At 36.2% G+C, this 26,293-nt stretch overlaps 1 long non-coding RNA gene across 1 annotated transcript in view; it reads left to right on the plus strand.

Moving 5' to 3' along the window:
• The first annotated feature begins 7,420 nt into the window (after positions 1-7,420).
• The window catches only part of LOC107313578 (uncharacterized), a 156,104-nt gene continuing 137,231 nt past the window's right edge, over positions 7,421-26,293 (plus strand). The window contains exons 1-10 of the long non-coding RNA XR_014945381.1: positions 7,421-7,631; positions 8,360-8,455; positions 8,878-8,968; positions 10,490-10,633; positions 16,976-17,037; positions 18,352-18,425; positions 19,777-19,866; positions 21,433-22,522; positions 25,040-25,146; positions 25,621-25,873. This is a non-coding gene — a long non-coding RNA (uncharacterized LOC107313578). The remainder of the gene's footprint in view (positions 7,632-8,359; positions 8,456-8,877; positions 8,969-10,489; positions 10,634-16,975; positions 17,038-18,351; positions 18,426-19,776; positions 19,867-21,432; positions 22,523-25,039; positions 25,147-25,620; positions 25,874-26,293) is intronic.

The following is a 26,293-nucleotide window of genomic DNA, read 5'->3' on the forward strand; positions in this document are numbered from 1 at the left end:
ATATTAAGCAGAGTAGATTTTCTTGTACTCTGTTTTTGACTTCAGAAATCACATTTCTGAATGTAGGATTTGGAATTAGAAGAAGAATAGGATGTATTGAAGAGGTATTATTTTCTGGAGTGTGCAGAATCTGATGTGATAATTTCCTTTGTTTGCAGCAACAAAAACCCAAATGATGAATAATAATTCTCCAATTATGAAATCTAATAATCACTTGAGATTTTTGGGTGTGTGTCATTATGCGACACTAACAATTAGGTGTGCATATTAATTTTAAATGTTAATAGATTTGTGGCTTTAATAGTCTACCTATTAGACTAGTCCACTCCCTCTGTACTTTCTGTTCATGTTAACTGCTGATCTGAAGTTTGTAATTTTCTTTCTTCTTTTATTCCTCACTGGTTTTCTAGGAATCCTCTCTCTAGCATAAATGCTCAAGGACTACATAAGCACTTTATGAATATTAAGGGACTACAGGTTGTAGCTTAGAAGAAGAGCATCATTGCATCATGGAAGCAGTGAATTAAGGATTTCTGAGTTTTCTTCTCAGTATTACCACTAGCTTTTTGGGTCCCTCTCCTCATCTTGCCTAATCTCTTTCCTGATCACCTCTTACCTATTGAGCTGGCAACAGTTCCGAAGTTCTCATGCATAGAACTTTTTTTGTGATTGGCACCAAATAAAGAGAACAGCTTCTGGAACTAAAAGACTCTATCACAGACTTGTTTAATTCTTAGCATAATAGCTATCTGTATGTATTAATGGAACCAATATTCCTGCAATAAATATAGTAAAATGAAGTTCAATTTTTAGGAATTTTGTAAGTAAATCATTATCTTGGAAATGCTTATACAGAGAAATTTTATCAAAGGAAAAAGAAAAAACAAATCAAAGCAGAAGGCACTCTTAGACATTTTTTAACTTGCAAATCAAATACATTATTGCATGAAATTGATAATTTCAAAATGCCAAATGAAATGTTCCCAGTGTACATTACAGAACAGCAGTACTAATTATCTGTGTGTTTGGAGAGAGCTATCCAGTGTGGAGCTAGACAGATGATAGTAATTAGGAAAATGTTCATGTGTTATTACATGTATTCTCCTGAAATACACAAGTCTATTGTTCTAGTAATGCCCTTTGATGAGCATTAATAGGCAAGCTTAATTTCCTCATTTCTCTGTACTTGCATACTTAACATCTATATAATTTCTTTTGACTGTATTTTTTCACAAACCTTAAAAGAAAAGGGAACACATGCAAACACACACACACAAAAACAAAACAAACAAACAAAAAAACAACAAAAAAAACCAACCAACAAACAGGGGAGAAAAAAGTAATGAAAATAGTATGTACACCCTACAGAGGTTACTGTCCAATTTTAAAACTTTAAGCTATTGTTCTACCTTGAACATCATTGCAGCAATAAAATACCTATGGGTGTTTTTCTAAAGTATACCTGCCACTAGAGGGGAACAGAAGAACGTATTTTGCCCCTGGGCTTCATAGGTATTTACTCAAAAATGATATTGTGATTGCAGACACTTGGCTCCTGGAAATGCCCATTCTTTCATGGTTCTGTTTCTTTTCATATCAGCCCTTGTCCTCTACCAGGCTTTTTTTTTTTTTTTTTTTTTTTTGCATCTGTCCCACAGTTTTTTTTTCGATACTTTTGTTGTTTCTTCTTGCAAATCCTTCTCTGCTTTGTAGCTTCTTTTATACTTGTGGTTGGGTGGGGTTTTTTTGTTTGTTTTTTTGTTTGTTTTTTTTGTTGTTGTTGTTTTTTGGTGTTTTCCCCCTATCCTCCTATTTTAGACGTTCTCTTCCCAGTGCCTGGGTCTCCCTGCCTTGTTCTTCCAAGGTCACTCTGCTCTGCTTAACTTTCCTTTTCTGTCCATTTTGTGGACAGAATTAGACTGCACAGATTTTTTTTTCTTTGCAGTCTAATTCTTCTTTTTTTTTCTTCTGATACTTTGTGCTGCAGCATCCTCTGGGAAGTTGGAAATGCATGAATAGAGAAAAGCCTTGTGAATCTCTGCAGTCCTGGAGTAGACAAGGTGAAATCTAGATTATATGAGCTGTGTGGGGATAGAGCATGCTTGGTACATAGAACAGCTTTGCAAAATTAGTTACCAAACTCTACGTATCTGTACTGACTGACTGAAATTGTGTAAATATATGTAACTATCAAAGGAGTTTTGAATAGTATGGGAGAAGCACATCTCTGATCTGAGTTAAATGTTGTAGATTTTGTTAGTGCTTCTTAATGAAACAGTAATTAAGATGTAATTAACTTGGCTGAAATAATTCTTCTGAAAGGGCCTCTTCACACCATGTAAACTGAGGCACCTAGTTTAAAGATTTAGATAAGATTGGTTGCTGCAGTTTTTTTAGTTGGTAATGAAAAATGGATTCTCAGATGGTGTTTCAGACTGTGAGTTAAGTTTCTACTCATTATAGTCTCTGAAATAATGCATCTTCTGCTCTTGAGTATATATAGAGCCTTCTCAAATTAGAACTTCAGTTAAAGGTCTTAAGTGGAAAGGTATGAAAAGTGGTAACTGTGGAAATAAATGTGTTTTTTTTTTTAACAACACTAATTTTTTAAATTAAAATGTTAATCTTCTATCACTAAAGGGCAGGAAAAAAAAAAAATAAAGAAAATTAGCCCAGTGATTTCTGGTTCCTAAAGTGATTAAAAAAAGAACAGAAGTTATTGAGTAGTTCTGAAAAATGAGAGTTAGTATGTTCATGACTTAATATATGCTGTTTGCTGTCCGTGGGAAAGAACTTGCTGGATAGTTAATGTAGACAAGTCAGTCCAAAAATGCATTTGTTGAAGTCTGCTTTGCATCATTAAGTCCCACTTCCATTAAGACACAAGTGACACTGAAAAGGTGTCAGGCTCTGTATGTATTAATCAGCTCATAGAAGAATTGTAGCACTTGCTTAAAGGTGCTCAAATCAGTTTTGAGGACACATAGATCAGGCCAGGATTACCACCTGGTCAAATTTACAAAATGAAGCAAACTTTCTGTTGTGTGCGTCTAGTACTTATTAAGTTACATTACTGAGCTGTTAGTTGCTCTATTACCCCCAAAAACATAGGAAAATTGATAACACAGTTTGTTCCATCCATAGAACTTGCTCACACCTTCAGTGGGAAAGAAGGAATGGAAGGTTTTGATGGTCTGGGAAGATTTAGGTTGGATGTTAGGGGAAAGTTCTTTACTAGAAGGGTGGTTAGGTCCTGGAACAGGCTGCCCAGTGAGGTTGTGGATGCCCCGTCCTTGGAGGTGTTCAAGACCAGGTTGGACAGGGCCCTGGGCAACCTGATCTAGTAAATGTGTATGTTTGGTGGCCCTGCTAGGCAGGGGGGTTGGAACTACATGATCCTTGAGGTCCCTTCCAACCCGAGTAATTCTGTGATTCTGTGTGTGTGATTCTGTGTGATTCTGTGTCTGTCTGTGAAAAACATCAGTTACTCCTATCATGTATGAGCAGACCTGTATTTTTTTAGAAATTATCTTGATCAAATTGGTTGTGTTAAAACCTCTTGATTCCAATTCTGAGTGATGGAGAAGGGTGTAATATTTTTGTGTCACTGACACAGTCTGCTTTATTGTGATAATATGTTGTGCAAAGGGGGAAAAAAAAAAGTAGTAACACTCCAAATAAGTCTTAGAGCTTCTCACATTATGCCTATAAAATAGTTGATTAAAAGTGATTAATCCCAGCTTGAAAATGAATCAGAGAATTTATGTGATAAAAGATTATGTCTCATAGCTGCTAAGACCTTTCTGAAGTCATTTCTCCAAAGGATAGAATGTTTGACTGTTTGGGAACATTAAACTTGAGAAGAATAATTTTTTACTAAGATCCCAAGTGAAATGAATGCAAAGAGAATCAAAATGCCTTTCTGCAATTACAATGTTATGAAATATCAGTAGGAGTTTAAAATAAAAAATGCTGTAAGTGTCCAAATGTTGTTTATACTTTGAAAACTAAAAATGTAACGAAGGCCTGAATTTAGTGTGTACTAATCAGTGCCATCTTCCAAAAGTGGTCTCTAAAATGAACTTAAGGCAAGCATTTGTTTTTGTGACCGTTTGCTTTATAGAAAGTTAAAACATAAAGGAGGATGAAGTCTGGATACTTATGTTCATAAATGACAAGATGAGAGGCACTGATCAGAACATGTCATCTGTTCTGTCACATTGTTCCATATTGACATGAAGAACAGAATTCTGTAACCTCACTATAGTGCAAAAGGCATTGGGTATGAAATAATATTTAAAATGTGTTGTATGTGCTGTAATAGATGGATGATTGTTAAAGCAAATAAAATAGGGTGATACAGCAGTTACATGCACTCATATCTGCAAAAACTCAGTTTTGGCCAACTTCAGAGGTGTCAAATGTGTTTAGATACCAAAGGTTTCTAGGGAAGTACCTACAGTATCTCAATATATTAATATTATACAGACACCTAAGTTGGAGGCCACTGCCTCTAATTGGTGCCTATGTATGCAGAAGGCTCTCTGTGCTCAGTTTAGGTACTTTATGCACCCTACCTCAGGATTTCATCTGGCAGGCACATGCAGAGCATGACTACATTTCACACAAAGACGGTTTTTATTTCAACATTTTGGAACAGTCGCATGGAGGGAGGAAACCCATGTTACAGTCCCTAGCTGAAATTTGATATCTCCCCTTCTAGGAGAGTGCCATAACCATTAGATTAAATGTGTTCTAAGATTGTACTCAATTAGATTTTTCTACGTTAAAAAAGTGAATGCACAGGGAACAACAGTGTGAATTTACCATACCCTTGCTACTCCCTACTAACTCCTCACATGGGAATTAATTTACGCATTTCAGTTTTGGCAAGCTGCCCCTAGAAATGGAGTTCTGCTATGTGCTCTGCTTGCATGCAGATGGCTTTTACTCCCATCCATTGTTGAGCTTACTGATCAATGCATTGAACTTTGTCCCCTTAAGTTAACCTCAGAGCTAGAGGAAAGACTGCTAATGTTGGTGAACTTGTTCTTTATCTGTCATATAGTTTTGACAGTTGTGGGTGAAATAAATGCAAATGTACAGAAACAGAGGCATGGAAGTTAGTAATTAAGAGGTGTAATGACTTGCTACGCTGCCTTGTTAGTATAAGCGGTCACTTGTTGTTTGGGGTAACTAGTTTGACTTTGCACAGTAAAGGATGATTCATGTAGTCAATTACTGCTGAGCAAATTTCAAAAGCTGGCACAGTACAGTGAAGGTGCCCAAGTGTTCAAGCTTCTCTACTATCATTACTAAGTAAGGTAATTTAAATGTATTGATGTATAATATTTGAGTATTTTGGAATTATTTGATTTCTTTCAAGTGAAAAATTAGTGTCTTATCATGTCATATGACCACAATGGTACTTGTAAAAGGAAAAAAAAAATCTAATCAGGTCACACTGAATGAAAGCTGGGGCTCGTTAATTTTGTGAGCCATTCTTTTATGTACCTGAGTACAAGTGTAAGAGTGGTCTGTTAAACATTCAGTCTTCGATTACTCCTTGAAATTAAGAACTTCAAATATTTTAATTATCCCCTTCTGCCTAATCATTGTATATTCAGTGAAACTTCAAAAATGTTCATGCTTTTAGAGCGAATAAATGTCAATCTATTTTTCTTTTTTCTTTTTTTTTTTAACAGTCCTGTTACATATTTACACTTTAATACAGATAAAATCAATATTCCCCAATGAAAATAAAGATATGGAATGTAACTGTATTACAGTGTATAGCTTTTGGACCATTATCATATAATTGATATAATATATCAATTTTTCTTGGATATTTGACTCACCTGTTATACAGACTTTAATATTTTTAGTCTCTCACCTTCTTTTTCTTTTCTTGTACATACTGTCCTTCAGTTGTGATGAAGTCCCTTAGGGATCTACAGGAAGAGTAGGGTGTCATGGATGTGAGTGTGCCTAACTTGATTAACTTTTTGAACAGGTAGTCAGATTGTGAAATCACCAGGCTGAGAAGCAGGCAGAAATCGGAGAGAGACTGACCACTGAGAGTGGTATTGTGCAGTGACACAGACAGATCAACATCCCTGTCTTAAGTCCCAGCAAGAAGAAGGAACTAAGCAAGCTTGCTTGCAACTCTGAGGAGGCAGAAGGCAAAAACAGGCAAGATTGGGGGATTAAATCCTCATTTCTGCTTGGAGCAGGAGGAGCTTTCTCCCTATCCAACAGACAAGTTTTGGGGATGGAAGGAGAAGTGGGTGTAGGTAATGGTTCAGACCCAGGAAGAGACAATCACATTGTGAGGATCTAACAAAGATCCAAGTTGGAACCAGGCAGAGAGTCTTAGTATCTGGGGACTCATCTCAATTGTAGGTCAATCTTAGAATTTGTATTCTAAGATTGCAATACTTATAGTGAATACTCTAAAAGACTTCACATTCTACTCTAGTTGGAGTGCATTTTCCATGTACTTTATTTTATGTGTGATAAATGCTTTTCTTTGATGGCTGAGCAGGGGGCTTTGGCAAAATGCTGAGACTGCTCCATAGCAATCTCTATGGAGAATCCCTGCAGGTATAGGAGCTGATGTGGCTGTGGAATATAACATAAACACTTTGAACAGTTAGGGGACGGTATATCCTACAGTGAAAACACCAGTACAGAAGGTGTTCAGGATTTTTTTTTTGCTGCACCAATGAGATAGGGCAATAGAGTACTTTTGGTACTTGGTGACAGTCAAAGATGAATAGTGGGTAACAGTCTGTTAGACCTCGTGCTCAGGGTCAGCAGTCAGAAACCTAGAAATGATCTGGTAACCTGTGGGATTTATCAGAATGTTCAGCAAATTATATCTGTAAATAAATAACTTCTCCTGAGGAGTTGTCTTCATCTTCTTGATTTGTCTAAAGGATTTGGAAATCTCCCAGCCTGGATTAGAGAGGAGGGGAATAGAATCCTGTATCTGTTTTATCTCAGTCTCTGGGATATACATGTTTAAATAAGAACTATGACCTTCTGTTTAAATTCAACTGTTTCAGTGCCCATGTCATCTTTCTGTTGTCAGAATCAATGTGTGATGTGATGATATAGGAAATGGCAGCAAATACTGTGGTTAAAATATTTCTGTACTTTGCCAGCTTTAACATATAGGCTCTGCAGTAGATCATAAGTGTCATAATCACATATCAAGTATTCTAAAATAGCAGATTATTTTAAGAAATTATACCAGATCATGTATTTGGAGATCAGCAGTTGTCCAGAAAAAAACAAAACCACTTATGGCTGACCCTCCCAAATCTCATATACGAATGTCATATGAATAATGTTCTTTGCATGGATAATCTCAAGAATGACTTCTCTGTTGTATTTTACTGCCGTACTAATGCCAGAATTTATTGTTTAAACTGAGACTATTTTCACAGTGGAGCTGAACAAGTCCCTCACTCTGTATCACAGCATCTGGCTTCTAACATCACTGTGACTTGACGTCCCCCAGAACTGGAGATCTGCAGGGACTCTCAGCAATGCTCCTCCCCAGGGAATATGAGATGAAACCCAGCTGGCTTATACTGCTGTGCACCAACTCCATCACCTCACTGCAGGTGTGCAAGCAAAGCTCACCTCCATGGCAGTATGCAGTGTGACATGCTCAGCATGCAGTGTGACTTCTGTTGGCAATTGGGTTGGTGGGAGTTGGAAAGCACTCAGCACCTGGCAGGGAGTGAGCCATCATCACCTTGAAGTCTTGAAATTTGTAACTCTCCCTGCCTACTCCTCTCTGGGAGATTAACCTAAATTTTTAGAAGTGGAGGGCGTGCAGACAGGAAGATCAATGTGTACAGCAAGTCTGAATGAGCTGCTAGAACTGCCCCCATGCTCTGTCCTCTGCACTCATAGATTCCCATAGTGCTAAAGAATTCTGCAAGTCTGGTGGATGTGGCCAAAAAAGACGAATTGCAGGAAAGGATAATTTTGCCTGTAGTTATGAAAGGCCAGAGTTACTCTTGTTTTTTTGGCTCTGTGGGATGCCACATTGTTTCATACAATATGTTAAAGTTAGAGTGTTTTATTGCATCCCTGTCTCATGCTGCGCTCATTTGTAGGGACAACATGACTTCCATAATATTTATTTTAGAGTCATTTTATTATTCTAATAACGCAGATTTGGGTTGTAATTAAAGCCTGTATGATTTGTTTTAATAGCTTGCAGCTTGGTTCAGCCTATGTCTAGATATTATAAAACTACTTCATTAGACAATGAATTCATTTGTCCCTTTTACTTGTTAAAATGCATGTGTACTTCATCAGGTTTATTCTTTGTGAACTTTAGGAGTGTGGAGTTAAATAATAAAATCACATGCCGACACGTGCCAAATTTGGGACTAAACTGATTATGACTGCTCTTGTGAAGAAACTGAAAATACAGGTAATCACAATTATACTTAATATTAAAATAATAATGCTTTTCATATCTAACCACATCATAGGATTTATTCCACTACTGAGTCATGTGGAGTTGTTAAAATAAATTACTGACCAGGATAAATTTATATGGTATTATGGAGTCCATGCCTTTTACTTAGGCATCCAACAAATGAAGTTCATTCTTTTAAAACTCCACTTTTCAATTCAACTTGATTATTCCTGTCTTCATTGTTCTGTAAGTGGTGTTTCCTATCTTCTGGCCTAATCCTTCCTGAATGTTAGCGTGCTTTATACAAAGGAATCATTCTGCTTTCCTTTTATTAATTTCCAGTATTTTCTAACAGTGAGCTTATGATGTCCACGTGATCTGCTACAAAGATTATTTTCATTTCCAGTTCCTTCAAACTGTTTCTTTTGTAACAGGACCCAAACTCCTGAGGTGTTGAACATTTCTGATGAGGAATCGGGTACTGTGATTGCAAAGTGTACTCCAAAGCAGCTGAGACAATATTTGGTGAGGATTTCATTCCACACACTCTTTTACATTCTTACATAGCAGCATCAATTTTAGCTAACTGCTTTTCTTGTTCTGAAACTTTTTATGTATCAAAATGTCTTATGATAAAATGTAGCTATTACTATCATTTCAAAATCTAACAGTGTAGATATTAAGAAGCTGATTCTTCTAATTGGTTGTGGGTACTGGATCCAACAGTTCTGAATTTTTGGGATAGGTAATTTCAGAATCCAAGTCTGAGACTTACACAGTCAGTACCTTTTTTCTGTGGCCTACACAGCAGCATAAATTCCTGTTCTATATTACAAATCTAATGAAAGGCTTTTGTTTTCCTATTGTAGTAGAGAAATAAATATTTTTAATAGATTTGAACTGGTTTTTTTTTTATTATTTTTAAAGAAAGAATATGATTAGCAAGCAATTTAAACTGTTTTAATTTTCAGTTGTCAAATATTCCACTAAAGTCTTCTGAGAATAACCAGATTATTCTCATAAAACACACATACTTATTCTTCAAGTTATGTTCAAGAGGGCCTTAAATGCTATCCTTGTTTGCCAACACATGTGTGCACTGTTCTTACAAGAGGTGCCAGCTCTGAAGAAGCACCTTAAACAAGGTTTAAAGTTGATGTGTGTTTAAATACTTCCCTGAGTCAGGGCCTGAAGTATTGCTGCTCAGAGATTTTCATTTCTGCTCATCTACAGAGCATTTTTAATAGATTCAGAGTTGGAGGGGGAATAAAAACAAACAAATCCAGAGACTTGTGTGGCTTAACCACTCTGGGGGGCAAAAAAAATGCAACAACAACAACAAAAAACAACAACAAAAAAAAAAAGAACAAAAAAACCTCCCAACAATGGGAAAATAAAGTGCTTTATAGTTGGTGAAAATCAATTTGGAGCCTACCACAGAGGTCTGGCATAAATCCTGACTGGTGCTCCTATGATTCATGAAACATATGAAACTCAGTACCACTGGTGTGATAGAAAGAACTATCTCCTCCTTTACTTATTTTTAAGATAGATTGGAAACCAATTACAAAAAATGCATTATGCCAAGGTTCCCTGTGATGAGAAGCAACTGAATTCAGTAGCATCTGAGGCCTCTCCTATTGCTGTATTCCTAAGGGAGAGTATTTGTTGCAAAACCAACCATCTTGACTCCTCGTGCTTGATTGCCTTACCAGACTCAACTCGAAAAAACTAAATAAAAATAAGCTCGTATTTGTTTAATTGCTGTATTTGTTGAAGCCTGTTTGTGAAGGAAGTGATGCTAATATCACTAATGACCTCCTGGGTGCTGCCCAGTTTGGAAGGTAAATGGTACTTTTGCAACATTTGGTTTTGAGGAAAGATCTTATTCCAAATCCAGCCTTTTCCAATATCTAAGCTTGAGCTTGCATTTCTAATTTGGGCACATCCCAGACCTGAGTATTGTCATCCCTTTGCTGTTTAACAATCAAGAGATGTCATAACAATGTAGCACAGACCTGTGGGGTGTTTTTGTTTTTTTCCTAGACGAAAAAGAGAGAAACAAATATGAGCAAATGGCTATCAGTTTGAGTGGCTATGATGCTAATGAAAATCTGGAACGCCATTGCAAAGTGAAACGTTTGGCAGAAGCAGGAATATTTCTGTGCTGTTTATGAGGTATATAAAAAGGTCAGTGTTACTTTATAGATTTTTAGTCTTAGTAGTATTTTCTTTTTTATGATGTACTTTTTCTTGTTTTCTAACAGCCATGATTTTATTTTATTTTTTGTTCTGGATATGCAACATAGTTTTTTGGTTGTTTTGTTGTTGGATAATACACTGTGGTAATACACTGTTTTTCTAAATTCCAGACACATTTTGCCTGTATTATTAAGAAACCATTGGTCTTGGAATAATAACTGGTAGGGATATTTTAAGGCATTGTCTTGAATTTTCTAAATCTGCAAAAGAGTTAGAACAATAAAAATGCTAACCAATGCTGGATTTCTTTTGTTCTACTAGGCATGTCATCATTTGGCCTATTGGCAAAACTCCATTCATTGTAATGGACCTACATGAATTTCCAAAAGTTGCAGATTTGGACAATGAATTCTTAAATATTTCAGAGTCCTTGTCACGTCCTCTGGCCTTACCAACAGGCATACCGATTACAGGACTATTTTCTTATGTTCCCAACCTGCACTTATAAAGGGAAGAAAGTTACTTTTTAGGCCACTGGACAATTGCATTGACCAATCAGAGCCAGCAATGGATAGTGAAGTAAAACTGTGGTGTTACTAGTAATATACTGAGACCTATACTAAATATAAGTGTCTTGTTCTGCAATTTTAAAAAAATGCTTCAGAGTATTTGTTTGGGTTTGGGATGGTGTTTTGATGAAAGTTTTACATTTTGGACTCTTATTATTTTATCTCCTTAGTGGTTTTCAGGAGGAGGAAATTACATTTCTGAGGTGTCACATTGCCCCACCAGGTGATTAGGTTCTGAAAGGCAACGATAGGTTTAGAAACACACAGTCATGTAGGTGCTTTCTAGTACAGCCAAAGGGCTTCAAAGTGTTGGTGGCTTGCATTCTTTTCTGTTCTGTCTCCTCAAAGAAACCTACTCTCCTTTTCATAGCAACATTTTTCCTAGGTAGAAAACTGAATGTTAAGGAGCACAATTAAAGTCCGTTGATTTAAACTACATCTTATTATTTTAATAGTCAAATGACTGTTCTCCCCCTGTGTGGCCTGCAGTACATAGGTATAACACGGTAATAGCAGCTGTGAAAACAGTCTGCCTTCCCTATGTTTAGATACCTATCTGTGGCTAGGGAGTAACAGAGGAAGTCAAAACTCCAAGAATATAATGAGGGTAGAGAATGTACAGTCAGTGCATTTCTTCCAAATCTTGCTAAGTAAAGCAACTTGAAGACTTGTCCTTCTGTTCTGTCAAATGTACTAATCTGAAGTTTCTCTGATAGATTTTATATGTTTAGTCTTGTGTTTTCAGAGACAGAGCCTCCAGTGCTGTGAGACTGTGGCACAGAACTTAAAAATAAATAAATTGAGCTCTACTGGCTGTTGTGAGAGTAGTTCTTCAACACACAGTTTAAAAAAAAAAAAAAAAAAAAAAAGCAAACAAACAAAAAAACTTATAAATATTAGTTGGTGGATAGGCTAATGTTATACATCTGTCTTGGTAGATGATAGGGGATTTTGTAATCAAGGTACTCAGGTTTTGAAGAAAAATAAAATCTTCACAGTGCTAACACAGATTTCCAAAACTGTTTCCGGACAAAGGCTTTCCTCTTCTTCTTCCCAATTGTATATTTTGGCTTTTTGAGACAAGTGGTCAGTATGGAAAAACTAGACATTTGAAAACAACCTTGACAGCCAGAGGACAGATGTGTTTGTTGTGAGTATTAAATATAAGTCGTCAACACAATATGTGGCCTCACCTTTAGAATGAGCTGTTGTCAATACCTGCCTGGAGATGAATGAACAAATCATTCAGGCTTTTTGACATATATAATCACTTGGGACTCTTACAGCATACTAGCTTTTACTGGTCTGTCCGTTTGGAAGTGGCTACTGCTGCTCTCTAATTTGAGGTCTATTTATTTCTAGAGGAATTTATGCATTATTCTCTTCTACTTTGTTTGCTTTTTGTTTTTTCACTTCATGACATTAAAAGCAGCAGCAAGGCATATGAAACAATCAAAGTAGATAAATGCCACAGTAGGCTTGTGAGCTGTTTCACTGACCCAGTTTTCTTTTGTAAATTGTAAGTAGCCAGGCAAACTATGGAAATCTGATGTGATCTATATTATTTTCTCTGTCTAGATGAAGATGACCTTCAGATTACAGTTAATTTCTGTCCTGGGTGGTAGCATTCCTTTCTTTTTGATCTCAAATTAGGGGCTTGATGTTAGTCAATTTAGTCTTTCTATCCTAATACTTTTCCTTGAGTAATGTTTTGAAAGTCTAATTGGGATGAAGTCCTATTGTAGTGAAGAGTGACCAGTAACCAGAACAGACAAAATAACTCAGAAATTAATTGTTTTGCCACAGGTCAGAAGGAAAACCTGTACAGAAATTACACTTTGTTCAGTGCCATGTACCAGATTCTTCACTGGTGCTTCTCATTTGCCCTGACTTTTTCTACCTCACTGCCTTGCTAATCTTAGGTTTCTTTAATGCTTGAAGATGTTTTATAACTCCTTTACATTTTGAGATGCATTTATTTACTCACTGCCTTGCTAATCTTAGGTTTCTTTAATGCTTGAAGATGTTTTATAACTCCTTTACATTTTGAGATGCATTTATTTACTAAGCAGCTTCTTGATAACTATACTATCCATTAATACTATTTCAAATTGTCACTACAAACTTATGATTTCATTGTTATTACTTAAAGGATTTCTCAGGCTCTGCAAATTCTGAGTTTAATTAAAAAAAAAAAAAAGGCAAAAGACTCAGATTACTGATGAGTTTAACAAAACTGATGAGTTTAACAAAGCAAACAGCTTTGAGATCACAGGAATTTGATTCTTACTTGGTCAAGCTTGTGGTATTTTTTATTTTTTTTTTTGGTGCATCTTCAATGATTCTTAGGTACTGTTTTTCAATATTTATTTCCTACGTCCTTATCACACTGATTTAAGGTGATTATCTGATATCTTGAGAACCTGGTTAGACAAATAATCTGAAGGTATTTCTTTCATTTAGGAAAAAGTAGAGTGGTACAAGGGTAAATAACTGCCTCACATGTATTCTCACATACATGTGAGAATGTATGCATACATTCTCACATACTGGAGAATGTATGCATTCTCCATACATTGCAGAATGATCTGGACAGGTATTTAATACTCTGAGACAGTACTTAAAGGGGAGGACCACATAGAAATGATCTTCCAGCCCCGATACTGGAGAATTTTTGCACTGCTCTGGGGGAAAATACAAGGGCTGGAACAGTTACTGTCCCTGGATCTAAGGATTCCTTTTCAAGATGGTCTGTAGGTTTAGAGTTCTGTACTGTCTGGAGACATTGACTGTATAAATTGAAAACTTTCTACTCCACATAGTAGAAAAAGCTTCCTTAGTTGTTTTAAGTATGAAACTTAAAATTTGCAAGATCTACATACTTTTTCATCTCAGTCTTCCCCAGTATTTATGTTGTTCCTGTCCTTACATGCTACCATGAAAACTGCTATGTTAGCATGATTCTTTCAGCACACGAAGAACATTTTTATTTTCCATGACCATGCTAACTAAGGCCCCGATTTGGTCATTGTGTTCAAGTCTGTATTCCATAATCCCCTTGGTACTCACATTTTAAAAACACAGAAGCTGATTTTAGCAACAGTAATGCCAATGAGAACTGCAAGAGCTCCTCACCTCTGGGAAGCTGGCCCACATCTCTTTTGTTTTGAGCATAGAATGAATCCTAAATGAGAAATCTTTTATATTTTGGAAACTGGGAGGGAGCTGAACCAAATTTCTTCATACTTGGCTAAGATAGAATTACCCTTGATGGAGACCAAGCATGGAAATTTCTAGTCTGAGAGGATTATTTTTGTCAAAGTTATGACAAGCCAGAACATGGAGTTTTGCATAGAAATCCCTTCTCACTTTCTCTAACTGTACTCTTCTGTCACTGTATTTAAAAAAAAAAAAAAAAAAAAAAAAAAAACAGAAAAGGAAAAAAAAGGATTTATAGTTAAACAATTGTTAGTAAGCAAAAAAAACAAAACCAGATCAGCATAATGATGTTTTTGTCAAGCGTAAAAATTTTGGTTTGGCCCAAATATACAGATACAGATTTGGACTTTGTGACACAGGTTGCCAAACATTTGTTTTCATTTAGATCTGAGTATATGTGCGTGTGCAAATTGACAAAGGAAATTTGACTCCTAGGAGAACAGAGGTATGATCCAAATCCCAACTCAAATCCTCTCGTTGACTTTACTGAGAGCTGGATCAGCACCACAGAGAGAATGTTAAGGTGTCTGGAATTAAACTATCAGTTCTTCATTCAACTCACATTGAAATCAATTAAATCATTCTATTAGCTCCAATCATTTTTGAATCCAACTTGAAAACACAAATTTTGTGTAATTAAACATGTGGTGGCTATTCTATTAACTGTATTTTGACACACTAGGAGATCAGAATTTAAGGACAGAGGGATGAAAGCATGTGTTAACTGAATACAAACTAGTAGAAGTTAGAAAAATGCAAAATCAGTTGCTTTTAAAAGGCAGTGGCCTTTGAAATAAATCAGAAGTCTTCACTTTCTGTAAACTGTCTTAAGTATTTAAAGAAGATTGAACTGTGGCAGTCTCTTTGTTGGTTCTGTTTCAGAAAAGCAGCCCTATTCAGACAGCGGTAAAGCAATGTGACTTAATTGTATGCGTAGCTCCTTTCTTAAGGAGGGATGGAATTAAACACATGCTTTAGTGATTTCCTGACCTGGGGCTCTTATTTTCCTTCTGTGAATATTAGTGAAAGTACCTTTTTGTTCATATGAACACTCATGAAAAGCACATTTTGAGCCCCTGGCTCAGATTTGCTTAATCTAATCAAGAAAATGAAAAATCACATGATGTATATTAAGTAACCAGTTGCCCAATTTGTGGGTGACCATTAGATCATTTAAGATAGCAAAAGTTGTAATAACTTGCAGTGTTTTCTTAGAGTGTTCTGTAGGTACTTTTCAATAATATTACAAGTTTTATTTATGCAAGCTCAAAGGGATTCAATATTTGTGTGAAGTGCATGCTTTTGAAAAGCCTTTGAAAACACACAGGAAGGTGCTTTTTATGTTTCTGTGTGTTTGTGTACATTTTCCATATGATAGACAAACTTGTACAAACTTTTAACCAAATATTTCTGGGTCAAATGATCTCATTTATTATTTGTAAACTAAGCTATCTAATCTGGCCCAGGGTTTTGTCTTCATATGGTGTAAATCAAATAAGTTCATCTGTTCTTCAGGCTTATAATTATAGGGAGTTTTCAACTCAATAATTAAATCTCAGCTCTGTTCAAGATAAGACCATTCCAGAGCAGAAACACTACGGAAGAGTGATGTAGGCCTCAGAAATCTGCACTGCAGTATTACTGGCTTGTTTTCCTTTAGAAGGAAGTTCTTAGCTCAGCTTAGTTCAGCTGGCAATTGTTGATGCCAGCCTATCATCCACAATCCAAAAATACACTGAAATAGGAAATAGCCCCAGGAATTATTTGCTGGCCCAAGAATCTCTGGGTATTTGTCACAGTGGATTCTCTTTGTTATTCCAGAAAAGTGGCTGTATATAACCCCCAGTAGCTCTCCAAGGCAGTTCCTACATATATGTTCCCAGTTCCTCCATCCACTTCCTGAATGGATGTGGAAGCTCCTCATTAGCAGTCTTGGTACTGTTAACTCTGATCTCGTGTTTGCCAGGAATCTTCATCCAGATAACTAGGGAAACTGAGGAAAAGCCAATGGTGTGACAGTTTTAATAGGAACATAAGGACATAGAGACATAAAGGCTCACCTTCAATTTCAGCTTATTTTTCCATTTAAAAAATCTTGTCTCTAAAATATCTTAACTGCTCATGCCATCTCCTATCTACGTGTGAACAGAAATACTTCTTTTATTCTCCATTTAGCAGAACTCAGTTCATTCATTGTTTTGGAAAGAGGACCATGTAGTTTGCTTGATGCAGATGGACAGAATTCTTACATAGTTGTTTTTTTGTTGTTGTTGTTAGCTAAACAAAGATGCAACGTTTCAGAATTAACTCAAAAAAGTCACTTGTTGTAACATTATCGTCTGTTTTTCAATAGACCGATGATATCTAATCACTTATTCCCCCACTTCGCTTCAAAAGCTTGCTTTTGAACCATTTTGAGTTTGACATCAGGCTTTGCTGATGCCACAAATTTCATTGAACAAGCATTTAGCCCTTTATTTTTCTTTTTGTAATTGTAATCATTAAGATGGTGGACTTATTTTTTTTTTTTTTCTTTTGCTAGGTTCAGTATGCTAAGTGTAGAATACTCTGTGCAGAAGGAAATACTTTTCCTTGAGGTATGAGGTAAGCACTAGAAATGACCTCTGTTGTTTTACGTGCTTATGAAATAAAACAAAGGTATAACATACTTGTTTACTATTTACTGGAGGAAGCTACATTTTAGGCTTTACCTTCAGTCTTCAGGAGAATTAGTCATCTTGGGGAATATGCTGTTGTTTGTGCTTTGAACTTCTAGTTCCTATTAATAACTAGTTTATGTATGTGAAGGATTCCTTTTTATTTAGTTGAAATATGGATGTGTTAATATAATGTTGTTTTAATTAAGTACTTGGTCTTGGATTTAAGAAGAATGACACAAAAAAGAAAGCTGCAATTCCAGCTTTTCTTCTAACTCTGTCAGTACGTTGCAAGAAGGAATGGAATACCAGGAGCTCAGTCTCAGTGCAGAGAACAGAGGCTCAGATCCTTGCAGGTGTCCAATGTGTAGCTCTCATGGATTTCTCTAAGAGCTTGGTCTATCTTCATTTAAACAAGAAAGCTTTTACAGCTTATCCCTAATGAATGTTTATTTTAAAGATATGGATTTTTTCCTGTTTATCATGCACGATGAAGCTAATTAGAGATCTAGGAAACTGACAGCTACTCAAGATTAGAACACTGTTACAACAAATAAAATGAACAGGATTCATAAGCTTTCTTGTACTGCAGCTGCATGTACATGTAACCAGTTACTGAGATTGACATAAATAGCTGGTATGGCCAAGGTGATGAAAACAGTAAAGATTGATAATAAGTCACAATTCCCTTTTAGAAATAATGTAAATTCTACATAACTTTTGAGCACATCTGTCACCCCAACTAATGAAAGCTGATTTAAGTCATTTGATAGAATGTAGAATCCTTGACAATGACACTACTAGTTTTCTTCCCAAGATAATTATTAACTGACCAAAGTGTTTCTTGGATTTGATGGTCTGCTGAAGATATAAATACTCAAAGGTTTCTGCAAATCATCAATACTTTATTATGCAGCTTCTGCAGTACTCAGCCACTGATGTTGCCAAGATCACTCATATCAAATTATTTACAATACTAATGAAAACAGTACCACAAGAGGCCATGTGGATGGCTCTCCCTGCAATGCGTGACTCTTGATTACTGCTTCCAGAAACCTGAATTCAGTGCAATTCTCTCAACTGTATTCTGGCCTCTTGTGAGCTTAAGTAGCATTTTCAACAGTGAACTTCTGTTCTTCGGCTTATCACTAGCCTTGAACTTATGAAATATGAATTCGATTTCTGAAACCAAATTGGTGAAACTTAATGCATTAACCACCATGTCTCTTTGCTAATTTAAATGTAATTATGGTCTGTTCAGGTACAGCTCTGTCTGTGGGAAGAAAAATGGCATGTACTTGGGATGGCAGTGAGAAACTGAGGATGCTTTTATAGGTAAATGCAATTTTGTTTTCAAGTAGTGAAATTTAAATATCTTTTAAGAAAAACAGCCCTCTCTGACCATGAAGACATGGATAGTGACCCTTCTTTCACTTCAGTGCGCTCTGTTCGTGATTTAGTTTTATGAATTTTTGTCTCATACGGTGATAACTAAGTCTGTGAGCATGAAATAACACCAACCATTAGGATTTTTCCTGCACAGAGAAAAAAAAAAATGTGTATAATGGCATGTCTTGCGTTGTGGTCTGTTACTGATGGTTTCATTGGAATTTTTCATTGGAAAAGTGATGTAGGGAAAATACAAACTCCAGCAAACAGCTTGCCTAATGCTTTTACTGTTAAGCACAGAGAAAACAAATCTTTATCTGGTAAAATGTTTCTGAACTCTCGCAAAGTATGTTTTCTTTGTAATCTTAGGGTCTAGAAAGACCAGATCTTCTAGCCTGGTACTTAACACCACCATCCCAACAAAATAGTCTTTCAGTCAAGGATAGATTTCTTCATGAGCAGTTTGTAATCTGTATCAAAACAAGGATGTATAAAGGAAGCGCTGACAGAAATCTAGAACAGGATCCAGTAAAAATGTTGCATGGCTTCTGGAGTGCACAAACATGCATATGGTCACAGCCCTTGCCCTCAAAACCCCACCACCCAAAAATGTGTTTTAGTGGGATGCATGTGATTTTTTTGTGGTGGCAAAGCCAAGCAAAAGAGAGAATAATTGAATTTGGCCTCTAATGACAGAAATGCAAATGCATCACTCCATGTGTTTTAAAACTTTTGATTGTATAATAAGCGACATGATATTACATTCTGGAGAGTAAGAAACACTTTTCTGACACAGAAGGTTGAGAAGAAAAATAAGATTTTATGAGTTAAGCTTGAGCAAGAGACAGATGGAATGAGAAAAACAGAGTTATTTAATGTTATCAGCACTTGGGGAAAAAAAACCATAGAAATTGTGATATGTCTCCTTGCTGATTTTCTAAGCAAACACAGTCTGTAGCAATTGTGCTTTGTGACAGGAAATTATCTGAAATAATGAACTGGTCATGAACACTAAAACTGATACTCTTCTCATCAGCATCCAAAATTTGGAACCTGCCAAAAAATTCTAATTGCAGTATACTCCATCCAAATTATTTTACTACTTGCCAAAAAGGACTTTGAAATATTTGGCAGAGTCTTCCATCAGGAGAAAATGAAACAAGAGAATGAAATGGAACAGAATAAAGAAAGGAACATCCCCTGGAAAAGCATCAGGTTTGGGGAGGTTGGCCTTTTATAAAGACCTGATAACTGCATAACTCATAATAAGTAAATCTAATCATAACTGATTTACCAGACAGGAACAAAATGCATTCAGACTAAATGCCTCTCAGATACAAGGTGATACTTTTCAGAATGGCTGCCAGAATACTGTGATATTCACAAGGTAAGCTGATATGAAAGATAAAATAAAATATCTTTCTATTCATTTACCTTGACGGACAACTTCAATGCATGAAATAGTGTACAGAAATATCACTGGCTAAACCACTGTAAATTAAGCTATCATGAATAACTCTAAAGTAGAATTTTAAAGTAGTTCCATAAACTTGGTTCCTATCTTCAGATGACAGGGGAAGTATTAAAAGTCTGTTAAAGACATTTGTAGTCTGGGACTAGCATGTAAATAAGTAAATTCTCTATGGAAGTTTTCCTTTTGTTTCTTGTGCATGCACAATAAATTTACAGTTTTATTTTGCCTTCATCTGCCTATTTCTGAAAAGAGAGTAGTACAAACTAAATCCTTAGGATAGGCCTGAAGAAGTATTGCAAGATTTTCATTTCAGTTCTGTGTAGCCTGAACAGAAAGCTGTTAAAACACAGCTGCTAGTTCTATCTAATGGGATTCCAGGCTATAATTGTATGTTGTAGCCATTCTTTTTCATAAAATGTCATATGTTGGAAATAATCTTTTCATGCCTGTTAAGTCCTCGAATGGTGTCATTGGTGGGTATAATTGATCACAGCATGTCAGATCAAAGATATTTTCAGTTAAGGATTTGACACCAGACCTAATTAGTGCTTGTGAGTCTTGCTTACCAAACAAAATTCACAGGAGTCTTGAGCTGCACAGATACATTTATTTCCTCAAATGGGTCCTCTGTCTGAGCTCTGTTGCTTTGGTCATGGCCTCAGTGTGACTTTGCTGCCTCCAACACCTTTTTCTATGGCTGGCAGTGGGAAGCACAATGTGTTCTGGATCTGACACGTGTGTGCCAGTGCTCACTAACTTGTGAGATGATGGAGTAGTACCACCCATGTCTGTCTCCCTCCACCTTTGCAGCTCCTAAGAGATACAAGCGAGCCAAAAACAGATTAGTGAACCCAGATCAGACATTTTTGAACTCTGAATTTGGCAGGCAAATGGAGGAGGAACAGATTTTACAGTATTGTGTTTTAAAAAGTGTTTATTCATAACTGTGAAAGCTGCACATATTGTGTTACTGTATCGGGATCTTAAGCAGATGTTTATATTTTACGGAAAAGAGCATATGAAGAATTTTTTTAATTAAAAAAAAGTTACATTTCATTTTACATACTAATGTTCAGAGGAAGACAGCCTACATCATTACATCAAACTACTTCAATGCAAGGTTTTTTTATTCCTGATTAAGTAAATCAAGATAAATATGTGGACTCCCACCATAACGCTGGAGCCAGCACACTGCATCAGTTTTAAAGTATCTTCAAAGAAAGTGCTTAGGGTAGGATTTCTTAGACTTTTCTGTAATGTCATTGTAACTTAACAGAAAAATTGCTAATCTGGTCAGTTTATTCATTTCATAGGTTTTTAGCCTATATCTTGCTTCCATTTTCTTTTAAGTAGCAAGCCTGTTTTTGATTGACAAATTGGTATGTGGAAAATGTGTATCACAGGGAAGGAGTAATGCCTTAGTTTTTTATTCATATGATCTGTTATTATGATTATTAATTTTGATTATTTCTTAAATAGACCGAAAACCTGTAGGAAATGTTCTGTGAGCTCTACCAGTCTGTGTTGCAGTGTGTTCATCAAAGAACACACATAGGGACCATCTACCTCCATGTCTTAGCTGTGCACAGATGTGTACTTTTGAACAAGGTCTTGCAGTTGTCCCCACTTACCTTGCTTTGGTATGCACTGACAAGTGATTTTGGACTATGTGAGCTGGATTCCTTTCAGATGATACTATGCTGGAAGATACGCAGCAGCATTGCTGCTGATGTGTTCCAGATGCTGTAGGACTACCAGACCTGGTATCTGTCTGATCTGGAGTTTAATAAACATACAGACAAACAAATGTTAACATAAGAAAGCCCCAAAGAGTTGCCCATCAGATGCTTACTGCCTGGAATTTGGGTCCTTAGTGGCAGACTAAGACTAAGAGATATGTAATAAGAGATTATTCTTTTATACCATTGACTCAAAGCCTACTGAAGGGCACAGATGAACAAGTCCAAGCAAGTCCTGGTCAAAGGTTGAGAAATCCTTTGTCTGAGGGACACAGATGGACAAGGCCAGGAGAGAGAGAGAAGCTGCAGATGAATGGCCAGGAAGCAATCTTTTGTGTGGGCTTCTCTCGAGGAAGATGACCATCTTGTGGTGCTGCACATGACTCTTAACCAAGCACCCAGAGATGTCACATAGGCAGGGAAAAAGGAATATAAAAGAGGTTTCAGCAACCATGAAGTTAGGTTTGTGACAACAGATTCCTCATAGCCTGAGACCTGTGTGCTGAAGAAGAACGAGAAGGTTTCTGACATCAGATTTCTCACAATGTGATGCCTGTGTGCTGAAGAAGAACAAGAAGAACAAGAATCATTCTGTGATTCTGTGAAGGCGTCTACCATCAGATCCCTCGCTACAGAAGTCCTGCTTACTGATGGACTCTCTTGGACCTGCTACCTGAATACTGCTTCATGCTCTTGAAATTACCCTGCATCTTGTTCCTGCTACCTGCTTGCTGCCCAAGGCTGGCCACGCTGTTGCTGCTCTCCCCCACTATGCTTTTGCCTCGGATCATTGGAATGACTTGCAATGGGACTGCCGCTGGATCCTGCTGGTGAGTACCCCTACTTTATGCAATTCTTGTTTCTTTCTTGTTTTCTATCACCTGCCTTTCCTTCCCCATCTCTCCGATTAAGACTTGTAATAAACTGGTTTGACCAATATTGTTTCTTAATCTCATGCCAGCTATACATATACCAAAGAACCTCTTCTTCCTCCTATAAATTGGAGTGAGACACAGACTTTTCAGGCTTAAATGCTTTTCCTAATGGTCTGCAGTACGCAGTAATGTAGGTGTAGGTGCTTATTTCTAGAAACCACTGTTACAGTTGAAGTTCTAGCTTCAACTTCTGAGATTACATATTTCTACATAATTTTGGATGTTGATTAATAAACTACCTTGAAGATGTCTTAAAGAAGAAAATCTTTCTTGAAAAGAATCCCTCCAGTTTATCTGTTTCTATTTTGCCAGTGCTTTGCAAGATTCAGGAAAAAAACATTTGTAGAAAAATGTAAGTTGCTTTATTTTATGTGACTGTTTTTTGTAGAATCTGATTTTGCCTCCGTTAGGTACATGTTGCAGAAAATGTCTCCAAACACTGCAAACAGTGTTTCCAAACATTAGGAAATTCTAAGAATAACTGTATATTTCACTTGGTCTCGTATCTCATATAAACAAAACAGAAACAAGTCCTCTTTTACATGGGAAAACTCAGGTTTCCTCATCTGGCTACTAAATGAACTTTGCTTACCTTGAGGAATTATTTGCTGAAATGCTGTTTCAGATGAAGAGACACATACATATTGATTATTTGCATGAAGAGATCACTGAGTTCTGATAAACATCTGCTGATGACTATATGCAATATATTGTCATATTTGTAAGAAACAATATTTTTTTTCCTATGAAATAGAACTTGCCAAGTGGCAGGCACTCACAAAATTGTAGTAAATTAAGACTTAGTCTTTGCAGGGGAATTTGGACTGTGTCTACCTGATCATCATGAACAGCTCTCTGTGGTGGGTAAATATATAGGTAGCAACACCACTACAACTTTTTCTCAGTTAAATGAGCATTCAACATCATGGCTGTTTCTTTGACCAACCCTTTTATTGCCAAACATTTGTAGACACTTTGAGGCCTGTCTATACAGGAGAAAATCCTAACTGGTTTGGGTGCCACTGCACTTAGATAAAGTAATATTTAATTAATATATGATTAATATATTTAATTAATTAATATAGTAAAAAAAGGCTAGTGTGTATAAAGATGCAATGCACTTGAATTAGCCAGTAGCTAATGGTACAGGAAAATAATACAAACATAGAAAACTAGTAGTATAAATATGTCTTATGGATGAGGCTGCCATTGCTTCCTGATATGGCTCATGGTTTCCAATAGCTACATATATGGTATTTGGTTACTGCATCCAATACTGCTGTTTTTCTACTGACTACTTAAATTTACTAGCCTTACTGTTGTTTTATTGCTTCTGTTGTCAGTTTAATATTTATGCTTTTATGTAGCTGTATAGGTGTTCACACCTCTTTATAAAATATGGAATTAGACAACCTTGCTGCCACAAGATTCTTGAGGTCAAATCTCTGTTCTTGCACTGATCTCATATTCAATGCACAGTTCCACTGAACTTAGTGGGATGCCACACATGAATAGATATCTATACAAGCAGTTTCTGCTGTATCATCTGGACTTAATGTACTGACACCCTGACACTGATCCAGAGGTAGTGAGTGAGTGTCAAGTCAAAAAAGTGTCTTTACAACTTGGCCTATGTCATAGCTATAATCTTTATAGCTCATGTCACAGTACAAAGGAATCTGCTTTCTTTGGTTGAGGTGACAGTTAATCTTCCTGGAATAAAATACTGTCCCTACTTCCAAGTCTGTGTGAACTATGTTGACCTCATTTTGCTGGAGTCAAGTAGTGAGAAAACATTCAACACTGATTTGAGAACTGAGATGTCTAAAAATCTTTTCAAATTTCTCCTCATTCTCTCACCAAGGCAAAAATGAATGTGAGTCCAAGAAAAATATGAAATATCCAAATATTCTTTAACATAAGACGTGCAGATCCCAAATTTCCAACAAGATGCATCAGACGTAATAGTTAGCACTTTGTGGAAAATAACAAGTGTTGTAAAGCTGAGATTATCCTAAACAAGGATTGTTCAAGTTCTTTAGACCTTTGTCCATGGAGAAACTTGTGGAGTCTCATTATTTGTCGATGTAAGTCCATTGTATTTTAGTAGTATGAATCTGGAATTAGAAGTCTTATAGCAGGTATCTGAGATTGGCTTTTTGCTATTTATTTATTTATTGTCTAAAATTTGATCTTCACAGTTTTGGAATAGTGCTATGACTTCCTATGTTCAAATTCCAATACCATTAAAAATCTGCACATCTAATCACAGGAATAATTTTGTTTTAGAGAGTATCTGGCTTGAAAGTTTTATATAAAAATGTATAAAATACATGTTTTATTATAAATGTAAACTCCACATGATTTAAAGCCTATGTGATTTAAGACCTTTTGATTTCTTACTGATTCTAGAGTGGTCTGGCAGATAGTCAAGTCTCCAATTAAATTTCAAGCAATTTGTATTCTTCTGGCCTATACCTCTTCACATCTGTCCTACAGAACATAGAAAATCACTAAAGGTAGGAACTGTCAATAGAAATCTTGTGCTTGGCCCTCCTGATGAAAGCAAATGGAAGGTGTTCTTAGATATTTGTGTCACATCAAGACCATTTAATGATTGACTGAACATATAGGAAGGAGTCGGCATGATGCTGAATGTCATGACATGTCTCTGGACCATTGGTTATAGTTGCATTTCTTGTCATACTGATCCAATTAAATAGTTGTTTATTTCCAAGTTGTTTTTTCTTTTTTTCTTTTTTTTATTTTTGTTTGTTTAAATGGTCCCCTACCTTGTGCTTTGTGAAAGTTCTATTAATTCCTAATATTTATAATTCACAAGAAAGTGAAGAATGTTATTTCCTGCACTGAGCTCCCAGCCAAGATTGCTTTTGAAAATGTTCATTTCACACAGCTTCTGTATTATTTATTTATTTATTTATTTATTATAAAATAATTCATTTTCTGGGAATTGTGATATGTTCTTTGTGCAGGGGGACCAAAGGATCGAGGTTTCATCATTTCAGGACTTAAGCCCATTGTTAGCAATTGGCTTTTTCTAGAGAATGGATACATTTGTATCTATCTAAGGTGAAGTTCATGTTTAGTTCTGGTCACTGTCAGAGATGAGCATGCTGTAGAATTTGGGACATGATCCATTGTAACACTTCAGATAGTCCTGAAGTAGCTGAAGAATGTTGCATGAAACTGTTGCCAAGAAAGTCACAGATATGTTTGGGCTACAAGGTAAATGACTTCTCTTTCAGTTTCTTATTTTCTCTTGTCAAAATCATCGTACTGTGCAGGGTTTTAACTGACATAGTTTTATGTCTGGCCTTTTGCGTAGCTGCTGAATTCACCTCTATGTTATTGAAAATACGTGGTTTAATCCTAGGAGGATATATCACTTTGCATCCAACTTTAGCTATAACTAAGCAGTGCTTTGAGAAAGAGAAATAAAAGAGAAAACAATACTACTGACATGTAATTTTAATGTCAAACCAATAAAAATAATTCATTTAGGGACTGCACAGTGAGCAATAGCTCATTAAGTGTAACAAGTGATTCCTTGGCTTTATGCTGAGACTAGTGTAGATGCACTTTAATACCTAAGGAGGGTTATGATCTGATTTCCAAAAGGGCGTATTTATCCTATTTTTAGGTGAC

This window comes from Coturnix japonica, chromosome 4 (genome assembly GCF_054131305.1).
Source record: "Coturnix japonica strain WE chromosome 4, WE-NBRP24, whole genome shotgun sequence".
Lineage (NCBI taxonomy): Eukaryota > Metazoa > Chordata > Aves > Galliformes > Phasianidae > Coturnix > Coturnix japonica.